At 44.8% G+C, this 21700-nt stretch overlaps 2 long non-coding RNA genes across 2 annotated transcripts in view; one reads left to right on the top strand and one right to left on the bottom strand.

Moving 5' to 3' along the window:
* LOC140398022 (uncharacterized) overlaps positions 1–21700 on the top strand; it is a 196718-nt gene that overhangs the window by 43876 nt on the left and 131142 nt on the right. The gene's annotated exons all lie outside the window — the stretch shown is intronic.
* The window catches only part of LOC140398021 (uncharacterized), a 73053-nt gene continuing 54079 nt past the window's right edge, over positions 2727–21700 (bottom strand). The window contains exons 3-5 of the long non-coding RNA XR_011937385.1: positions 13156–13273; positions 7108–7360; positions 2727–3068 (exon numbers count right to left, since the gene is read on the bottom strand). This is a non-coding gene — a long non-coding RNA (uncharacterized lncRNA). The remainder of the gene's footprint in view (positions 3069–7107; positions 7361–13155; positions 13274–21700) is intronic.

Here is a 21700-nt window from a genome sequence, read left to right as displayed (position 1 = left end):
AGCCTCCCTCAACATCCTGGGATACATTTCATCAGGTCCCGGGGATTTATCTACCTTGATGTGCTTTAAGACTTCCAGCACCTCCTCCTCTGTAATATGCACACTTCTCAAGACATCACTATTTATTTCCCATAGTTTCCTAACATCCATGCCTTTCTCCACCGTGAATACCAATGAGAAATATCATTCAGGATCTCACCCAACTCTTGTGGCTCTGCACATAGATGTCCTTGTTGATCCTTAAGAGGCCCTACTCTGTCCCTAGTTACTCTTTTTCCCTTTATGTATCTGTAGAAGCTCTTTGGATTCTCCTTTGCATTATTTGCCAAAGCAATTTCGTGTCCCCTTTTTGCCCTCCTGATTTCCCTCTTAACTCTATTTCGACAATCTCTATACTCTTGAAGGGATCCACTTGATCCCAGTTGTTTATGTACATCATATGCCTCCTTCTTTTTTTTGACCAGAGTCTCAATATCTCGAGTCATCCAGGGTTCCCTACTTCTACCAGCCTTGCCCTTCACTCTAAAGGGAATGTGCTTACCCTGAACCCTGGTTAACACATTTTTAAAAGCCTCCCATTTACCAGCCGTCCCTTTGCCTGCCAACAGTCTCCCCCAATCTACCTCTGAAAGTTCCTGTCTGATACCATCAAAATTGGCCTTGCCCCAATTAAGAATTTTAACTCTTGGGCCAGACCTATCATTCTCCATAGCTATCTTAAAACTAATGGAGTTATGGTCACTTGTCCCAAAGTGATCCCTCACTAACACTTCTGTCACTTGCCCTTCCTTATTTCCCAAGACGAGGTCAAGTTTTGCCCCCTCTCTTGTCGGTCCATCCACATACTGAATGAGAATGAAAAGGTACAAATATTCACCACAGGACATGTTACAAAAGACTAGTTTTAGATCTTCATGAATGTATGCTGGCATTACCTTTGCAATGGCAGTATGTTGTGAATGAGTTAAATGTGGCTTTGAAAAGAGATCAAGATAATAACTTTTCTGTACATAAACTGGAAGTACTCAACTTACCTCGAAAGCTAGACCTGATATTAAATCACTTAAATGGTGCTGGTCCTTTCATTTCAATTACATTTTATTAACATTGTTTCTTGATCACTATCTTCTAAAGATTTTTTAAACTTTCTTGAAGCCTTGTATTCTCCACCTGACATTTAATTAACATTTGGCTTCAAGCCCATTATATGATGCATTTGAGATGTCACTCTGTGATCAGTGATTCATATCTATATCAGCTTTCATATTATGTTTTTAAAAAACTGAGAGTGTTAACCCTCTAAGTGCCTATTTCTTTCCACTCACATTATTAATAAGATACTAATCTTATTGTATTCTAAAGCTGGGAGCTCTGGGGTTACAGTTGCAAAATTGGTAATGGCTTTTAATATCTTATTCTGCATCGACTGCTAATTCAGGTAACACAGTACATTAGTTTGGTAATAAGAATCATACAACTTCAAACTTTGATTTCTAAAGTCAAAGGTTTTTGATTGTGGCTGGATCAAGGGAGATGCCAGTTCAAGCTGAGAGTCACTGCTTTGTTTCATCTCCTGCGGGGCAACTCTCGGGTGACATTGCCGGATCCTTGGCAATGGGTTTACAGGCTGCTCGTTTGAGCAAGAGACAGGGAAGTCAAACAGAAACAGAAAAATGTGTTTTTGATAACAAAAACAGCGCAGAAGGATCACCAAAGTTCCCTGGGAGCTCAGCTCTGGAATTCCCTCCTGAGACCTCTCTGTCTCTCTGCCACACCATCCTCCCTTAACACACCCCTTAAAACCTACCTTTTTGGCTAAACATTTGGTCATCTGATCTAATATCTCCTTGTCTGGCTCAGTATCGTATTTTGTTTTCTCATGCTCCTGTGAAGGACCCTGCTCTGTTTTATGATGTTAACTATGCTATATAAATTGTTTCCAAATTACGCTCATTTTCCTAGGCTACAGGCACTAGTCAACAAATTTGGAGGTTTGTTCACATCCAGAAGTATTTTGTTTACCAAGAAGCTTGATTTGTGTACACCAGTGAAACTATTAAATATTTTAGTAGTTTTCTGAGTCAGATTCAGTGATTTTAAATCCGGTTAGTCCCAGGTGGGACTAGAGTCCCAGAGGGGACCTAGTAGCATGTTTAATTTTGGAATAACCCCATTTTCAGCTGTATTAAGGAAATTGGACCAAGTAACCACTCAACTACATATATTTCCCAATATTAACCAAAGTGGTCACTCTGCCACTTCATATTTAACAATCAGTGTAAATAACTGCCAAGACTGGCATAGGCTATACACATATCTTCTGTGCATTTTCATTGGATGATTCCAGATTCTTCTATTTTACTTGGTCTAAGGCTGCATTTATTTATGTCAGCAAGTTGCTACCCTCTCTACCCTCTTCTACCCTCTCCGCCATTAAAACCACCATGAAAAATGCAGCAAACAGCGTGTTACTAGATTTACAGATGTGGATTAGACACCTTCATAAAGCACTGGCTTAAATGCTACCAATATTTTTATTTAAAAATCCTTGGAAGATAACTTTTTTCTGGGTAGTGTTACACAATATTTTGAGAGGATATGCTATGTGGGCAATTTGTGTTCTGGTTAAACCAATAAAGCTCAAAAATGGTTTTTACGCACCACTTTCTTGCATGAAAATTTTTGAAGTTGATATTTATTCATGAATCATAAAAAACTAAAACACGTACTTTGTGATATTCCATTACTGGCATGTTCTTGCCATGTAAATTCTGGCAGAAATGTGAGCAAAAAGAAAGCTGACTTTTCATGGCAGAAACAAAATGTAAGTTGACATGCTGATCCTACTCATCTCAGGTTGTAAGTTTGAGACGACCAAAATGCTAGTTCTCTGGCAGCTTCTTTGCCCAGTTTCTTTTGTCTTCCCATGTGTCTCCCCTATCCTTAGTATCCTCTTTGTTGAACACATTCAGCTCCCGTTCGTGCCTCTCCATTTATTTCTCCTTTCCCCATGCTAGTGTCAACCGAAATTCTTCCCTCCTCATTAGAAAGTTGTCCGAGATGTTTTTCTGCACATGAGGAGTACAAAAAATACGCATCTAAGAGCATTATTCAAAGAAGACCAAGGGAATTCTCTCAGTTTTCTGGCCAACATCATCCTTTAAGCAACACTGAATACAGATTATCTGGTCACTCATTTCATTTCTGTTTTTAAAAAAATTCTTTGATGGGATGTGGTCGTCACTGCGCCATCATTTCTTGCCCATCCCTCAGCCATTTTAGTTAACTACATAGGACTGACCAGGTAAAGACAGCAGATTCCCTTCCCTGAAGAACATCAGTGAACCGGATGGGTTTCTAATGACAATCAACAGTGGTTTCACAGTCATCATTAGACTTTAAACTCCAGACTTTTAAAATTGAATTCAAATTCCACCGTGGTGGGATAGGAACCCGGGTCCTCACAGCATTACCCTGGGAGAATTCAGAATGTCCAAATTACCTAACAGCACGTCTTTCGGGACTTGTGGGAGGAAACCAGGGGAAACCCATGCAGACACGGGGAAACATGTAGACTCCGCACAGACAATGACCCAAGCCGGGAATCGAACCTGGGATCCTGGTGCTGTGAAGCAACAGTGCTAACCAATGTGCTACCGTGCCACCCATTAAAACTGTCTTCTGTATTGCTTACATTACAACAAAGATATCGGGCGAGATTCTCCGACCCCCCCCGCTGGGTCGGAGAATCGCCGGGGGCTGGCGTGAATCCCGCCCCCGCCGGTTGCCGAATTCTCCGGCACCGGATATTCGGCGGGGGCGGGAATTGCGCCGCACCGGTTGGCCCCCCCCCCGCGATTCTCCGGCCCGGGTGGGCCGAACTCCCGCCGTTAAAATGCCTGTCTCGCCGGCGTAGATTAAACCACCTACCTTACCGGCGGGACAAGGCGGCACGGGCGGGCTCCGGGGTCCTGGGGGGGGCGCGGGGCGATCTGGCCCCGGGGGGTGCCCCCACGGTGGCCTGGCCTGCGAGTGGGGCCCACCGATCCGCGGGCGGGCCTGTGCCGCAGGGGCACTCTTTCCCTTCCGCCTTCGCCACGGTCTCCACCATGGCGGACGCAGAAGAGACTCCCTCCAATGCGCATGCGCGGGAATGCCGTCAGCAGCTGCTAACGCTCCCGCGCATGCACCACCCGGAGATGTCATTTCCACGCCAGCTGCCGGGGCACCAAAGGCCTTTTCCGCCAGCTGGCGGGGCGGAAATTCGTCCGGAGCCGGCCTAGCCCCTTAATGTTGGGGCTCGGCCCCCAAAGATGCGGAGCATTCCGCACCTTTGGGGCGGTGTGATGCCCGACTGATTTGCGCCGTTTTGGGCGCCAGTCGGCGGACATTGCGCTGGTACCGGAGAATTTCGCCCATCATCTCAAAGTAATTTAGCTATATAGTGGGCGGGATTTTCTGATCCTGAGGCTAAGTGTTGACGCTGTCATAAACACCGTCACGTTTCTCGACGGCATCAACATGTTGACCCCTACAGGGGGCCAGCGTGGCACTGGAGCGATCCACGCCGCTCCAGCTGCCGATTCCCGGCGTCAGATGGACGCCGCAGGTCTGTGCATGCGCAGTGGGGCCGGCGCCAACGCGCACGTGTGCAGTGGCTCCCTTCTCCGCGGCGGCCCCAACACAACATGGCGTAGGGCTACAGGGGCCAGAGCGGAACAAAAGAGGCCTCCAGCCCGAGAGGCCAACCCGCCGATCAGTAGGCCCCGATTGCGGGCCAGGCCACAGCGAAGCCCCCCCCCCCCCCCCCCGGGGTCGAACCCCCCTCCCCCCCACCAGGCCACCCTCAGATGTACCACGCCGAGGTCCCGCCGGGTAAGAGCAGGTGTGGAACGCGCCGGCGGGACTCGGCTTTTTTAGCGTGGCCGCTTGGCCCATCCCGGGCCGAGAATCGCCGGGGGGGGGGGGGCCCGCAGATATTCCCATCGCCAGTTAATGGCGCATAATCCCAGTGCCAGTGAAAAGGGCGCCATCGAGGAACACACGGTTGGGGGACCGGAAAATCCAGCCCAAAACATCAATTTTGGCAAAAATGAAATTCTCAGCTGAAATTCAATACATGGCATCAGAAGTGAATGGGAACGTCACTTGTAGCTTGTGAGCGTTGATATCGGCACAACAAGCTATCATTTGTGTTCTATTATGATTGAGCTGCACCTGGGGTTGTTGAGATAAAGGCCCAACTAAGATGGAAGACAAAGGCTCCACAGATGTGTTGAACAGCATTCAATAAAGGCAAACAATGAAATACTGTTTTTCTCCCCCAAGAGATCAGATACACAACATCTATACCTGGTCCAGAAATCGCAGTCTTCACAAACGATTATTATTATTATTATGCAGCAAACCGACTGATCTTTGCAACTTTTAAGCAGCACATTCTTCTTTCGGCACATTGGATGTAGAACATAGCTGCAGAGCCAACTTCGTAAAACGTAAGAGATTTTTTTTACACTGCAGGAGATATATGGCAAACAAAATGGACCATTCAGCCCAACAAGTCCATGCTGTTGTTTGTACTCCGCATGAACATCCTCCCCCCCCATCTTTCCTCATCTAGAAAGCTCAATGAATTTGCTGGTGAATAAAATAAACATATAAACAAATACCCTGAAGAGATCCCATTCTTATTTGTAACATTCCAAAGTATTCACCATCAATTAAATATTGGACTTCAATAATTGGAGAAGCAGTGCCCAGTGCCTACCCAAATTATTTTGCTTTCTGTATTATCCCCAATACTGGCATTAATCAATGCAATGTTAAAGAAGAATTTCTTGAAGTCAGTCATCTCTGAGAAAACCTCTTACCTGCTTTTTATGCATAACTGCATGCCTTATTTGCTATTGCCAATGCTTGTTTGCAGAAACTGCAGACATTATTAGCTGGTAAGTATTGCTTGGAACAAAGTAGGTTTGAGATACAAGATCATTAAATCTCAGGAAACCGGCCCACCTCTGTGGCTGTATAAGAAATGCTGAGACGCGCATTAAACTTCAAAACAATGTGAAGGGTCTTCATGGAGGTGAACCTTCTTGTCACCCAGTTTGGCAAAGTCTCCTTATGATCCACTCAAAAGTGCCAACAAATAATGAAAGATTAAGGCAGGTGTGATGAGTTTCTCAGCAGAATGGGAAGATGGTGTTAGATGCAGCCACAGGGAGACAGTGCTGTAACGGTATTGTCACAGGACCAGTAATCCAGAGACACAGCGTAATGCTTCGGGGACCTCGGTTGTAATCCCACCAGGGCAGTTGGTGGAATTTGAATTCAATAAAACGCTGGATTAAAAGTCTAACGACGACTTGAAACCAGAGTCAATTATCGTAAAACCCACCTGTTTCACTAATGTCCTTTAGGGAAGGAAACCTGCCACCCTTATCTGGTCTGGCCTAAATCTGACTCCAACTCCACAGCAATGCGATTGACTGTTAAGTGCCCTCAGGAATGGGCAATAAATGTTGCCTCAGCCAGCGACGCCCACAAGAAAAACGATATACTATCAAAGTACAGAATTAAAAATCTTCATTGCAAGAAATTAAAGACACAATTGAAACAACAGCAACACTAGAAACAGACTGGAAACTCATTGGGTGGAATCTTGTGCCCTCACCCGTGGCAGGTTTGGTGGTGGGGACATTTAAACAGGCAGGAGGGTAGTAGGTCGAGACCCTGCCATTTATCTGCCTCCGTCCACCCATGTCTCTGGCGGAAAAACCTATGGATGGCCTTCCTGCACTGCATTGAGGCCCTGAAGTGGACAATTGATGCTCACTTAAGGGCCTCATCCTGCCGCCATTGGTGTTATCCCAGTGGCAGACAGTGGCTCGCCATGCAGGCAGCATGACAAGCCAATCCTGGCTTGTTTGCTTGCGGGCTCCCTGAGTGTTCCCTTTGTCAAAGGCACTCGGTGCCTGATCGGGGGACCTAACTATTAGAAGGGTGAAGGAAGGGGTCCACTGAAAGTCATCCCCTGTCCTTACTGCTGAACCGCCTCATTCCTCCCTTGCTACCCGGTCCTAAAATCCCCTTCATGCCATCACTCACCTGTGCCTGGGTCCCTCCTCGATCTGAGACCTTGGGTGGATGTCTTACTGGCAGCAGCCACCACCTCCCCAGTGGCGCTACTGAATACAGAAGAGCTGCTTGCCTCTGATTTAACAACTCACAGTGGGGGGGATGTCTTCTCCAGGCTCTTTAACCCAGGGAAAGCTTTGGCACTGGCATGCGGCTCTTCCCTAAAATAGAAAATGTGGGTGTCTTGCCAGGTCTCCAAAAACTCTTAAACTCTTGCTGGAACCTGAAACAAAAACAGGGACACTTTCAGCAGGTCTGACAGCATCTGTGGAGAGAGGAGGGAGCTAATGTTTTGAGTCTGCTGAGCTTTGACAAAGTGTCATCCAGACTCGAAATGTTAGCTCCCTTCTCTCTCTAGACTGTCCACTATTTTTTGTTTTGTCTCTTTCTAGATTAGCTTAATGGGAAGCTTGAGTGGCTTAGGTCAACGTAAACCCCATATAAATCCAAGATTATCCTGGCTGATTAGTATTGCTTGTATGACTTTTGAATTGTGCTCTGCTTTTCAATTACATGGTCAGACTTAGTAAACCTGCTACTCAGCCATGTCAAGACTCCTGCAACGTCCCATAGCGAGTGCACTCGCAGTACTGACAAACACAATACTATTAAACATCACTCAGGTTAAGATAGGGACTTAGCGGGTAAATATGCGTGGCCTAGGCCACACATAGCCCCATTTTCTGTACTGAAGACACCCCCGCTCAACAGACCTGCTCAACGTAGTGGGAGATCGGGGCGGCATTTAAAAATGACGTCCCGATCTCTGGAGCCCCCTATGCAACCCCTGCCCTTCCCCAAACCCTAATGCACTATGAGGGTCCCAAGGCCCTCCTGCAGCCCCCAACACCCACACAGGGCACTCACGTCCCGATCACTGCCGTGTGAAAAATGCCAACTTGGCAGTGCCCCCACTAGCTTGCAGTGTCACCTGAGCACCTTGGCAGCACCAGGCTGTCACCTAAGTGGCACTACCAGGATGGCACCAGCAATGCCAGAGTACCACCCTGTCCAAAGGACATGAACCTGGGGCCTCCAATCCCCTCAGAGACTCCACAAGTGCAGTTCCTTCTGGTCCAGTACTGAACAGAGCTCATTCAAGGTCTCCGAGGCAAAGGGGAAAGATCCCAACTCCTCGGATGCCTTGGGAAACTACATATTAAAGTGAGACTAGCTGTCTCGCTCTAATATGCAGATTTGCCAAAACGTGATCCCACCCAAAATGGGCGGGATTTACATCGCAACGTTAGATCTTTCGGGCGCAGCGGCTGTTCGATTGCGCTATGACTCATGTGAAGGAGAAGAAATTCAGTTGGAAGGTGAAATTCTTGCTGGCACCTTTCACAAATGCAGGTGAAAGGGGAAATAAATGTGTGCAAGAGAGAAAGGCAAATGGATAAATTCTTGGAGACTCTCACTGTGTGTTAGATCCTGCTCCACCAATATCACTTCATATCTAGTTGGCGGGACCCTATCAGCTATAAAGACTCCACACCATGACTGGCACCTTGTATCCAGTTGATGGCAAACTCAACCGTGCTCGAGGGCTAAGCCAGAGACATGGAACCATCACAAAATATGAAACAGAAATTCCATCCCTCAAGCCTTTTTTTACCCTTCTGCAGTAGGAAGTAGTTTGTTTCAGGCCTCCATTAGTGTAAGAACTGAAAATCATTTTGAAATTCCAACAGTGTTTGTTTTGTTACCACTGGTTCCTTGAATTCTCTAGCCTGGCAAGCGACAGTCATAATCATGCCCAGCTCTAACCAAATGGGTCTCCCAGGTATTGCTCTGTACATTGGGCACCTATACTTTCCCCTCCTCCTCCCTTTATCGCCGGAAACTACAAAAGGTCGTAAATGTAGCCCAGTCCATCATGCAAACCGGCTGTTGTGTTATGCTGCTTCGGATAACACAGGCTGCTACTTGATGCAGTCTTAACTGCTCCAGATTCTGAAATGAGTTCAACGTGTTTATTGAACTATTAACACAGTTCTCAAATGAGTTCGACTCTCTGCTAATCTAACTGTAGTAACTCGGTCCAACTGTACCAGCTTGCTCTAAGCCACGTGCTGGGGTGTGATGCTGCTGATCAACCCTGTCTATCTCTCTAGAGGTCTGTCTGTGGAAAGAGGCAGGGTGTGAGTGCCTCATCCCTTTTATAGTGTTTATGTCATGCCCCCTTGTGGTGATGCCACCTCTGAGTGTCCTGACTGCCCATTGGTTGTGTCCTATTCTGAGTGTTCATTGGTTGCATGTTTGTATACCATGACACCAGCCTCCCATCCATTGACTCTGTCTATAATTCCCGCTGCCTCGTAAAGGCAACCAGCATAATTAAGGACCCCAGGCACCCCGGACATACTCTCTTCCACCTTCTTCCGTTCGGAAAAAGATACAAACGTTTGCGGTCACGTACCAACCGACCCAAGAACAGCTTCTTCCCTGGCTGCCATCAGACTTTTGAATGGACCTACCTTGTATTAAATAGATTTTTCCTCTACACCCTAGCTATGACATTACATTCTGTACTCTCTCCTTCCCTATGTACGGTACGCATTGCCTGTATAGCAAGCAAGAAACAACACTTTCACTGTATACTAATACATGTGACAATAATAAATCAAATAAAGTAGTCACAATTGTCCCAGGTGACTCCAGGCTGCTTTTCCCTTTGAGGGAGAGAGTGGACTGGTAGTGATTTACCTGAGGATCACCACTCTTGACAGGGGTGGGGGGGGAGCTAGGTTGAGAAGGCGGGGCCATCACAGTAACCTCAGCCGATACGGGAATTGAACCCACACTGGGGGCCTTGCTCTGCATCACGAACCAGCTGCCCAGCCAATTGAGTTAAACCAGCCCCTTTTGAGAAAGCAGGACCTTCATGGCAACCTCACCCGGTATGGGAATTGAACCCATGCTGTTGGCATTGATCCGCACCACAAGCCAGCCACCCAGCCAACTGAGCTAACCGGAACCCCCCCCCCCCCCAATCAAATATATGCATAAAGAAGTAACAGATGTTTCATAAAAGCTTGAAAGTTTTCTGCAGACATTTCAGAAATTGATATAAGAAATATATAGTAAGTGGACACACCCGACATTATACTTTGCTTGACAGCAAGTAAATCATCGTAACTTTCAAACTGGATGGTTTAATGTTGCAGTCTATTAAGAAGGGAACTAACTGGGGGCACTCTGATTATAAAAATTTGCAGCAGACTTATTGTGAACTCTAATCAGTTTTCTGAGGAAAATAATATGCGGCTCATTTTCCGATTCCAGTTCCCCTTTCCCTTTAAAGCTGCAGAATCCCGTTTAGGCCACTTACATAAACATTATCCAATCAATCAAGCCTAACCCACAGCTTCATTAACATGCCCTGGCCTCACCACAATGATTTGCAATGGTTTTCAACAACAAAAAATCAGTTTTATTCCTTTGTGTTTGATTTCAAAGCCTTTCACTGCTCGAAATCCCTATTTCCATTTTCAAATGCAAACTTATGTCGATTTGTGACTAAAATAATAGTGTTTCCTTCGTGAGCCTGAGAAACCGCTTGAATGCTCATTAAACTTTCTCTTTCTCCTGCTTGCTTGAACACTTCAACAATTTCTTCCCGTGTCCCAGCCTCCCCACCCTGCCCCCCCCCCCCCCCAAACCCTCCCACCAAATGAGAAACAAAAGCATTTGTTGGAGTTCCAGAATTATTAAAAACAAAATAGCATTAATTGTGCACGGAAATTTGGTTGCCAGCACATTGCTGTGGATCACGGGATAAACACAGCCGCTGCAGCCAAATGTTAGTTAGGGAGCTTTCAGAGGCACGATCCATGGCCTCAATTCTGTCAGAAGTAGAAGGCATTTTAAAAGAGGGTTGTGTTACAGAAAGGATGAATCAGTAATACAACTTGTAGATTTGATTTGAGTCAGCAAAATTAATTAGCCTTAAGAATGGGAGAGCCAATGGTTTCAGAAAGTGAGGCAAGGGGTTAGAAGCTGTGGAGGAAAAACAAATAGTCCAGGGGCTTTGGAGTAATTGATTTTCTTTGAACATAGGCTACTTTCAGGAAGAACTGGTTGAGAGGGCTTACTGCTCATCTGAAAGTATGATGGGGTGAAATTCCTTCTGTCAATAATTTCAGTGAAAATGTTGGTATCAGTACAAAAAGGAAATCCTGTTTAGTACTCAGATGTCTTCTTCAGTGAGATTATCTGACAGGAGGAATTTCACCCCCAAGATGTCTACACATTAGATTATCCTCGTTGCTTTGAAGTTATAGGAAACTTTTTTTTTTAACCATTCTATTCTATTCACGAAACTATGGTGAGTTCTATTTAAAATATTCAAATTTTGCTCTTTCCAAGATGGAAATGCAACGTGGTGGGATTTGCCAGCTGTTCACACCAGCGGGAAATTTTGGTCCCACACTGGCGCACAGGTTTCCTGGCGACGAAGGGTGCTTTCACCAGGAAATCCCGTTTACAATGGCGGGGTTGGTAGATTCTGCTGGCGGGCAGCCTCCGCTGCTGAAAAACACACGGTGGGGTGGTCGGTAAATCCGCCCCATGTCTTCCCACCTATCTTCGCCTTCACTGTGTGGAGATCAAGACCAATAATAACTTCTACCAGAACTAATTCTTTGCTGGGACTTAAAGACATATGGAGCTCTTCACCCCACCTCAGCCCAAGAGCTATGGACCACCGAACACTCTCCTCCGTTTCAAAATCACAATGGCCTCCGATTGCAAATGATAAAGATACTTTGTTGTCACAAGTAGGCTTACATTAACACTGCAATGAAGTTACTGTGAAAAGCCCCTAGTCGCCATATTCCGGCGTCTGTTCAGGTACACAGAGAGAGAATTCAGAATTCTCAGCTGGTACAGGAATTGAACCTGCACTGCTGGCCTTGTTGTGCATCACAAACCAGCTGTCTAGCCCACTGAGCTGAACCAGCTAAACTAAATGGAGTAGTAAAGTGAAACCTGTTGTACAAATAAACCAATACCCCGCTGTCAGAGGCAGCAGAATTGTCCTGAATTCGGAGAGGCTGAAAAGATTTAATACACAGTAGCTCCACTGGTCCTAATTGATGGGGTAAAGGAATATGAAAGTCAATCTAAAAATGCTCTGATCATTTTTAGCATTTCCTGAAGAGATCTAAAAGCAGTACCACTTTAATTCCAGCGAATATAATCCTAACCAATTCAATCTCTCCTCATACGTACATCAGTCCCGCCATCCCAGGAATCAGCCTGCTAAACCTTTGCTGCACTCCGTCTACAGCAAGAACATCCTTCCTCAGATAAGGAGACCACAACTGCACACCATATTCCAGGTGTGGCCTCATCAAAGCCCTGTGAAATTGCAGCAAGACATCCCAGCTTCTATGCTTGAATCCTCTCGCTATGAAGGCCAGCATACCATTAGCTTTCTTTACCGCCTGCTGCACCTGCATGCTTACCTTCAGCAACTGGTGTACGAGGACATGCAGGTCTCGTTGCACCTTCCCCTCTCCTAATTTATAGCCATTCAGACAATAATGTGCCTTCCTGTTTTTGTGACAAAGTGGATAACCTCACATTTATCCAAATTATACTGCTTCTGCCCCCATCGGGTTTCCTGATCCACAATGGCGGGCATCAGCAGAAGCTATTAGGAAATTCACACTGGCATGAAACCCATTTTTGCACTGCTATTAATTCCTCCCTGACCCCTGCCCGCCATTGAACATGCCGGCGGGGAAATGGGAAAATTCCGCCCAAATCTTTCACAATCTCTTTCCTTCCCATAAACTGAATGACAACTAGAATCAGTTCATACGAGGAAGGAGGAAGGAAAACTTCACATGAGTCACCTTTATCCCTGAGCGCCTCCCAAAAATGTATCAGGAGGTGTACAGGGCGAGGCCAGGAAGTGGCTTTCTGGCTGCTCAGCTGAGCGATGGCGCCTGACTTGGCGGGTAATTTCAATGCTGTCATCTAGATAGCAACCTGGCAGAATAGGTCACTCACCCCGTGACAGGATGCAACTCAGGCAGGTTTCATAACACACAATCCATTCCAGCAGGGTGCTGTCCAGGTGGTTAGGAAGGAAATTATACTTCATATGTTTGAAGCTGTGAGAATGAACCTAAAGAATGGGGATGAGGGGGAAACAATTAATTTAAGAAGGCAAAACCAGCCCATCAAACGTTAAACTTGCAATGCCCAATATGTGGCTGTTTGCTTCATATATACTTCAAAATATTCAGTGTTAGAGACATCTTTAACACTGGCAGATTTTAAGAAACGTTTGCTCCAAAATGAAGCACCATACACCCAAAACTGCACACCAGTTTAATGCATCTTTGACTTTGCATTATAACATGCACAGAAGGTTAGCCTAACAATTCATACTTAACAGGCTACTGTGTAACCGATTTAGAAACAGGACAATGAGAAGTCATGGCACAACAGCCCAAAAGATAGTACAGGTAGAGTATGCTTTATCCGTAATTCCGAAAATTGAACACATCCAAAATCCACACTTGTTTTTGAAGGCCGGCGAATTTAGCTGGAAAGTCTATGACCCGAGCGGACATGACCTGAGCAGGCACAAGCCTCGCTGACGACACACTGTATTTATTATTCACTGGTACATTACTTTTCTAACTATTTTATTGACTTTAGACTATGGTTAGGCTTGGCCTCGACCATTGTAATGTAAGTAGGCCTAAGCCTATAGTCATTATCCGAAAACCAAAATTGTTTGAAATGCAAAAGGCAATTGACCCCAAAGGTTTCAGATAAAGGATAGTTCATCTGTACAGTAAATGCAAAAATGTTGATATGTGCGCACGTTTCAGAACTTTGTGCATAGTTTTAGTATGACTGTCAGATTTTATTTGGTGTTTACTGGATTTATTAATCATGCCTTTAGAAAATAAATACTTCAAAGTTTGTGTAAAAAAAAAATCGGTGCAACTGTACCACCTCAGAACAGAAACAGCTAATACGCTCAAATAGATATGAATGGAAAGGTAACCTGGAGGCAGATGGTTCTGCTGCAACATGTTGTGACATAGGGATGTGAGCTAGAGCTCGTGATTCCACCCACGCAAATAGTTTTTCATCTCAATGGAGCCATATGGGGGAGGCACCAAATGGAAGTTAGATATTTCCCCAGCAGAGGATCATTAAGTGAGTTGATGAGTCAGTGTTGGAGCATTGCAGGACTGGGAGTTGAGAGCTTCTCATCTGGCCACGTTCCTCAGCCAGAGAAGTCAATCCCACACAGAGATTGGAGAATGAAGCAAACAAGTATTGCTCAAAATACCACATGCACCTAGAGAACCCATGAACTGGTTAACGATACAAAAGTTGTGGCCAAGATCTTCCGCCCCCTCCACGGTGGAGTCAGTCAAAAGTCCATTGACTTTGGCGTGACCAGAAGATCTGGTCAAAAGAGTGTAAAATGCCTGTGGTACCACCTCTGCTAGCCAGCGATGAAAATGCAAATTCATGCCAATTTAACTTTGAAAGTGCAATAAACTTTGTGATATCCGGCACGCTACCACCTGGAATTCCCTGTTAAACAGAATTTCCGACGTTGCCTATTTAGCATGGCCAATCCACCTACCCTGCACATCTTTGGGTTGTGGGGGTGAGACCCACGCAGACACGGGGAGAACGTAAAAACTCCACACGGACAGTGACCTGGGGCCAGGGTCGAACCCAGGTCTCGGTGCCTTGAGGCAACAGTGTTAATCACTGCGCCACTCCGCAGTTACAAAGTTATCTGGAACTCGTATTATATATTGTATTATGTTACATTTTGTTTTAGTGTACTGTTGATAATTAGAAGTAAAAAGAATACTTTTCCTTACTTCCTGAGTGCTTGCATATCCATCCATTCATACTACAAGTTTTGCGTTGTATTCCATTGTTACAACAGAACTCTCCGTTAGCCGGCAGTTTTGATTCCTGGCGCCACCCGTTCCCCGTGCATTCCAGATTATAAAGATTTTACTGCACTACAAAGCTCCGTAATAAAAAGGAGCTTTTTTTGACACTCTTCGCACTTGTAAAGTTGCAATATGGAGGAACTTTTTAGTACAGAAGAACTGGAAACTTGTCAGGATGGTTACCTACTTCACCACTGTGGCAACTCTATTAGCTCGAAATGATGTAATTTATCAATACACCACATAAATTCTTGTAAGAAATAATTTGTTATTTATAGAATCATAGAATTTACAGTGCATAAGGAGGCCATTCGGTCCATTGAGTCTGCACCACCCTTGAAAAGAGGCCCTCCACTCTATCCCCGTAACCCAGTAATCCCACCCAACATTTTTGGACACTAAGGGCAATTTATCATGGCCAATCCTGCATATCTTTGGCATGTGGGAGGAAACCGGAGCACCCGGAGGAAACCCACGCAGACACGGGGAGAATGTGCAGACTCCGCACAGACAGTGACCCAAGCCTGGAATCGAACTTGGGACCTTGAAGCTGTGAAACAATTGTGCTAACCACTGTGCTACCTTCCAGCTTGGGTTAATTCAGAAGCTACCATTCACCCTGTTTCTGGGTCTTTTTAAGCATAACTATGGTACTTGGACAGGACAGTATGTTGCATTTGGTAAGAGTATAAGTTTCTAGAATTTGTTGCAGAACATTGTGCTGCAACTGATCACATGGCCTAATCACCAAATGATTCCCTTAGTGTCACGTGATCTTTGAATCATTCTTTCCGAAGGTTTAACTGTTCTGTGCAAAAACAAAGGTTCATGTTTAATGCTGTTGGATTTGACCAATTTCTGGAATTTTATGGAAACATCTGTAATAAATCTTCCATCATCGCACAAGAATTAAAAATTAATAGAGAAAATCAAAAGTCAGAAGTGATAGAGCTCCACTCCATTTAACAAAAAACAGTTACCGCTTATAATGATGGAACTTTTACCTCATGCTGCACAGCATATTTTTGTCCATGTTTGGAGGCCATTTTACTGCCAAATCTACAGTAAGTAGCTCTTTGGATCATTTTCAATACATTTGAAAATATTTTGGTCCAACCACAAGACATCTTATAAAGCAGTACACCGCAGTCACTCCGTGAATATTGCAAATTCAAAAGTTCAGAGTAGTTCAGTTTTAAATTTAGAGAATATAAGTCTTCAATAATAAATGAAACTTTGTGATCTTAGTGTTTCCTTAAATATATAGGAACATAGGAGCAGGAATATGTCAGTAAGACAGGCTGCCTGTACATCCGTCAGTTGGCTGACCTACAACGTAACTCAATATAGCCATCTTCGTCGACCATCCATTCCAAAATTAACAATCCAGCAACAATTTCCATTTCAGAAAAGAGATCCAAAATTCTGCCGCCCATTGTATGTGAAAAATGTTTCCTACTTTCACTGCTCAAAGACCTGACTCTAAGTTTTAGACTATGGCCCCCAAGTCCTTGACTCCTCAAACAATGGAAATAGTTTCTCTCCCTCAATCCCATTTGCTCCCCTTAATATCATGAAAACTTTGACCAAATCATTCTTCCTCTTCTAAATTCCAGAGAATCCAATCTTAGTTTGTGTACTATTTCCTGGTAATTCAACCATTGAGCTCCAGGGGCTGGATTTCCTTCTGGGGTCGGGAACCTGACTCGAGAGATCTTCCAGGGTCCTGATCCTGCATCCCTTCAGAAGCAGATTTTTCAGTGTGAGGCTGATTAATGGCCAGAGGGGCATGCTTGCCATCTGGTTAAAGAGAGGCAAGGCAGGCTCCGGAGGCTGGAGAGTCAAAAGTAGGCCTTCGAGCAAGGCTGCTATTGTATGTAGGTGAGAGCGAGGCTGTTTCCATCTTGAGGTGGCCTCTGAAGACCGTTCAAATATATAAAATAGAAAGAGAGCACAACTGAAATGGTTGTCTTCTGGCTGTGTTTTGACCAAGGTAGATCTGCCTGCTAACTTAAACATTTCCAGAGAGATGCCTTACTCAACCACTTAATTATCTTTGTTGGCTACTTGCTGCTTATGTGCTGGTAGTCATTCAGTCCCCAACTCGACCATTTTGGAAAATGGTTCCAAGGCACAATTTATGTTGACACACTCGCAAGCTAGGCAGTGGTGGGAAATTCTGGGCCTGTCCGTTTGACCCCTGTCCCACTATACCAGGCTTTGAAAATCTGATATAATTCTGGTAGTTCTGCAGTGCACGCCTTCCAAGGCTGATATATCCTTCCTAAGGTGTGGTGCCCAGTGGTGCACTCGTGGTCTAACCAAGGCTACGCACATGACTTCTACACACTTCATCAGGAAGCAGGAGTGAGGGTGTGAGTGTCTGCTGAGAGCCACCATCCTATCCTTGCTGCTGATCCATCTCCTCCCTCCCTTGTGATCCCCATCTCCCCATCTGCCATCACTCACCTGCCACCTGGGCCTCAGGTGCGTGTCGTACCAATAGCAACCATTGCCACCCTGGTGGCACTGCAAAAACAGTTCAGACCTGTATTCTTATTTCCCTGTTTTTACTGTTTTTTCCCTCTGCGTAACTCTGATTGGCTGGTCGCTCTCATTGGGTGGCACTTCTGCCCCCAAGGTCTTTGAATCTGGAGTACGCACGTCACTGTCAGGTTAAGTGTCCAAATGGCCTCTCTAGCCAGCAGGCTAAACCCATATTGCCTCAATTAAATACTGCCCCTTGTGTGTCACCATTAGTCATATCCTGCCAATTAGAGAATCTGCCCATTATTGCTGCTGTGTGTCTCCTTCCCCTCAGCCAATTTTCTACCAGTTCAATAATTTGCCTTCAATTCCATGAGTTTCAATTTCCGCTAATGGTCTCTATGAGGGATTCCATCAAATGCCTCCTTGAAGACTACACAAATAACATCAATAGGCAATGACTACTTTAGTCACCTCTTCAAAAAATTAAATTATGCTTGTCAGACATGAACTACACTTTATAAATCTTCGCTCTCTGACTAGGTGTTCAGTCTTCTTCTCCTTAATTACAGTAATAATTTCCGAACAACCAATGTTGGGCTGGTGGATCTAGAATTCTTTAATTACCCTCCTTTACATTTCTTAAATATCAGAGTCACATGCACAAGTTACAAATCTAAAGAAATGGTTCCTGGACAGAGAGAGCTTTAGAAGATTATAGTCAGAGCACCTGTAAAGTTCATCTGTGGGATTCTCCGTCAGCGAGATCGTCCGCATTGCCGGCAGCACCCCTACGGGTTTCCCGACGGCGTAGGGTGGCCACAATGGGAAACCCCATTGGCCGGCTGCGGAAAAGGAGAATCCTGCTACCGGTGGGCAGCGCAAGGCCGGAAAACGGGGCTGGCAGGATGGAGAACCCATCCCATATCTACTTCCTTCAAAACCCATCTGGTCCTGGGGATTTGTCACAATTTAGTGTCATTATTCCTTCATTACTGTTATCTTGCTATGTTAATTCTGTAGAGTTCATGTCTCCGATTAAATGTTAGTTTCTTTGGGGTGTTCATCATGTTCACTGCCTCTTCTGTTGTAAACATTGACACAAAGTAATTATTCAACATGTCTGCCATTTCCTGTTTACATTGACAAAATCACTGTCACCAACTTTCAAACGACCAGCATTGTTTCTGACCCCAGCTGTTTTTTTCTGGCTATAACTGGAAAGTTTTTTAGTATAATCTTTGGAGTCATATGATTACTGATTTTGATATCTGTTATGTTTTAAGGGAATTTGCTTTTACTTCACAGTAGAAGATAAAGGATGACCAGATTGCCACACTCTTGGTTACTTAACCAGTTGTCAGAGTTTGTTGCAGCGGTGTTGCTTGCTCACAGGCTAAGATGGAAGAGAGGGAAATCTCCCAAGTGCCTCTGCTGTTGTCACTGCATATCACATGACATACAATACAGAAGAACATTGGTTACAGTATATAATATCCCTCCTCCTTTATTCCTATAATGCAACAACAAACTTTCAACAAATATTAACTTAAACTTTTGTTAACTTCAACTCATGATGAATAGTAATTATTTAGCAAAGTATTATTATTATACAAGTATATGCATAAATACATCAGTATGAGAGTCTTTTAGGTTGGTGTTGTTTCTATTAGGTAGAATCTGTCGTTCAGGAGTCTTTGTTTTAACACTCTCAGTAGTCTGTTCCACACTGGGCTCAGGCACTTCATCTAATAAATTTGGTACTTCTTCAGCTTCAACATCCATGGTTGGTTCGATTATTGTGGAATCCGCCTAGAGCTCAGTTGTATTTGTAGGTCCAGGAATTTCCCGACATTCAATGTCTGATGTTGGCCTTTCAGCTACCGACTCTGCAAATTCTCTTTTTGACCTGAGAGTGTGATCGGTGTGTCTTCTCCAAACTCTCTCACCATCAGTTTGCATCTTCTCAGAATCTTTGTGAGTATTGTGGCAGGTACCCACTTCTCACCTGAAGAGTAGTTTCTTGTTAAAACTCTTTCTCTTTGCTCAAAACCTCTTGGTTTCGAAGTCTGTTCACAGTGAGTAACTTGATTTTCTTGTTGTCGCTCTACAATGGGAGGAGTGTTAGGTGGTAAGAGCAAATCAAACTTTGTTCTCAGCTTCCATTTTAGGGATGATATTGTCTGTGTGGAGTTTGCACATTCTCACCATGTCTGCGTGGGATTCACCCCCACATCCCAAATATGTGCTGGCTAGGTGGATTGGCCGCACAAAATTGCCCCTTAATTGGAAGAGAAAAATAATTGGTTACTCTAAATTTTTTTAAAAAGGAATATTATCGACAAGTTTTGGGTTGTCGCAACGGCAGCATTTCTATAGGAAATGAGAACTTATTCACTCTTAAACAACGGTCCTTCGTCCAGACGTTCGATTGTCTTTTCAGAAGTCGTCGACTTCCTGATCATGATTTCAGGCCATTTGAAATGTGCATCCACTCGGACAAGAAACATGTATCCTTCAATTGGTCCCACAAAATCAATATGTACTCTTTGCCATGGTTGCTTTGGCCATTCCCAAAGGTTAAATGGTTGAAGAGGTGGAGTATTTCATATCCTAGCACAAGGCTGACATTTACCTGCTCTTTATTCGATCTGAGAGTCTAGTCCCAGCCACCAGAAGTAACTCCTTGCGAGCTTTTTCATACATAAAACTCCCACATGTTTTTCGTGGAGTTGATCCAGTACATGACTCCACAAGCATGGAGGAATGATGACTCAAATCCCTATATAAGTTCTCCATTTTTGAACCATTAATTCAAGTTCCTTTGTTTGGTTCAACTTGCATTCTGGATTCTTTATCTGTTTATCCAGTGATATACTTTTCAAGATCATATCCATCACCAGACCGGTTCTGACCTTGTGTTTCTTTGCACTTGAGATGCATTAATAGGTACACTATTCACCTGGAAAAAATACACATAGTTTATGTAGTTCTCCTGTGATTCAGCTTTGTCCCGCATTGCTAAATGTGATAGAGCATCAGCATTTAAGTCCGTAATTATGGGCTGATAAGATGAGGGGCCATCTCTGCAAACTACTCACAGCTAGGGACAGCTATTCCTTTGTATGGACCAAAAATCATTGTCAAAGGCTTGTGGTGTGTTAACAAGGTAAAATGTCTTCCATACAGGTAGTAATGAAATAGTATGACTCCAAAGATTATACTTAAGGCTTCTTTTTCCAATTAAGCATAATTCTGTTCAGCACTTGTCAACGTTCTTGAAGTGAAAGCTATTGTCTCCATTTGGAATTATATGAACGGCAACTGCATCTACCCATAAGGCGATGCATCACCTGCAAGTTGTATTTTCAACTTTGGGTCGAACTGAACTAAGACTTCTGGTTTCTTCAACACATTATTAACTTTAGTAAATTCCTCTTTGCAGTCTTTTGTCCAAGACCATTGTTGGTTCGCAGATAATAATGCACAGAGTGATTTTAATATGGTCACAAGATTTAGAATAAACTTTCCATAGTAATTGATGCGTTCCAAAAAAGATCTTAGTAGCAATACATTCTGTGGCCTTGGCACATTTAAAATCGCAGTCACCTTCTTAGGTTCCTTGTGGAGCTCGTCGTTATCAATTACATGGCCAACCTTATTTATGGTTGGAAAAATTTGCACTTCTCTCCCTTGATGGGATTTGTGGGCAGGATACGCCATTGCCTGACGCCGATATTGTAATCAGCGATCGGGCGAAGAATCCCTTCCGATGCCCAAATCGGGGGCAGCGCCGGTTTCGAGTCCCCACCCCCTCCAAAATGGCTACATTGTGTCGCATGTCGCACGCCGCACGCCGTTGCAACGGCGTTGATGCATCATCGGCAAACCCTCCGCGATGCTCCACCCCTGATGGGCTGAGCTTCCGACCGTGTGGTTGACCTGTGGTCTGAGCGGTCGAGAACCCGGCGTGGCGGCTGCAGACTGTGTCCAGCGGCGCCATACTCGTCCAGGATCCATGCCGCTGGCTGGGGAGGCTTCCGCACGGGATAGGGGGACTGGTGGGAGGTGGCCAGGGGGTGGCCCAAGGGGTTGTCAGGGGGTTGTCAGGGGGTGACCTGTGGGGT

Source organism: Scyliorhinus torazame, chromosome 21 (assembly GCF_047496885.1).
Source record: "Scyliorhinus torazame isolate Kashiwa2021f chromosome 21, sScyTor2.1, whole genome shotgun sequence".
Taxonomy (NCBI): domain Eukaryota; kingdom Metazoa; phylum Chordata; class Chondrichthyes; order Carcharhiniformes; family Scyliorhinidae; genus Scyliorhinus; species Scyliorhinus torazame.
Note: the sequence above shows the minus strand (reverse complement) of the source record. Positions and strands in the feature narration are given on the sequence as shown.